The sequence below is a fragment of the Myotis davidii genome, unplaced genomic scaffold (genome assembly GCF_000327345.1).
Source record: "Myotis davidii unplaced genomic scaffold, ASM32734v1 scaffold2022, whole genome shotgun sequence".
Classification (NCBI taxonomy): Eukaryota; Metazoa; Chordata; class Mammalia; order Chiroptera; family Vespertilionidae; genus Myotis; species Myotis davidii.
In genome coordinates this window covers 14,024-15,293 of record NW_006293015.1, presented here as the reverse complement: position 1 = coordinate 15,293, position 1,270 = coordinate 14,024, and positions in this window count along the sequence as shown.

Here is a 1,270-nt window from a genome sequence, read left to right as displayed (position 1 = left end):
AGAGAAAAGGTTCCCACTCACCACTTCTGATGCCAGAAAAAACAATGATCTTTCAGTAGGGCAATGACAAAATAGGAAAACCTCTCTTGTGTTAGGTCCAGGGAGAGGAAGGAGTAAGATAAGCTCCCGGTTGAACCCTAATTGTTTTTTCTACAGAGCAGGGCTTGGGGACCTTATTTCTCCTGAAGGCCATCTGGATAGTTATAACATCACTCATGGGCCATACAATATCATCAACTTACAAATTAGCCTGCTATATTTGGTCACACATTTATTTAAGTGGCAGAGCCAGAGCAAATGATTCCAGGACCACTTCAAAGAGGGCCCAATACCATACTCTGCCTGCCAGTTGCCTAGAAATGCATGAAAGCTCCCACTCTGGTACAGAGAAGTAGGCACAACAAGGCTCAGCAATGCCACATGGGGCAGCACAGCTCCCAGCACCATCCGCTCAGCACCCAGCAGCCACAGGTGAGCAAGGCTGAGAAACAGAAGACAGACCCACACGGCTGGTAATGGTGGGATGTGCTGTTCCTGGCAGCAAGTTCAAGTGTCATGTTCACCTGCAGAGGTGTGGATGAGAGTGCTGCTGGTGTGTCACACACCTCACACCCACACCAGGAGAGCAGGAAAAGCCTTAGGACTCACATAGAGGTCTCAGGAGGGCCGGGCTGGCCTCCCAGGCCAGCAGGAAAACACCAAAAAATGCAGTTTGCCCGAACTATATGACTCTGTGCTTGAGCAGCCAGTCACCTATAAACCAGGAGGTCACAGCCCTGTTCAGGACAGGTGTCCAGGTGCAGGTTCGATCCCCAGAGGGGAGTGGGGCAGCAGGATGCAGACTATGGATTATTCTTTCATCACAGATATTTCTTTCTCTCTCTCTCCATCTCCCTTCCTCTCTGAAATCAATAAAGATATATATATTTTAAAATGAGTAAGAGTGCTAATTACAAGGTAAGAAAAACCCTCAGATATTGTGCTCTGCTGAGGAGGCAGCTGCCTGGGCCTGAGTGTGGGCAGACTCTAAAGTGTCACTGACTGACCTGTGTGCCTCTGGGACAAGGGTCATTCCCCGAATGTTTCCTGGGAACCTGACTGGTGCCTCCCCCTGAAGAGAGATGCCCTAGTCCCACCTCTGGACTCCCAGCAGCACACCCCTCTTGGTGGCTCCACCATGCTCAGGACAGCCTGAGTTGGGTGCTCAAGGCTGAGTGCCATTCCACCCACCTTCCCCCCAGCCTGACGGGCACCTCCCCCTCAAGGGAGA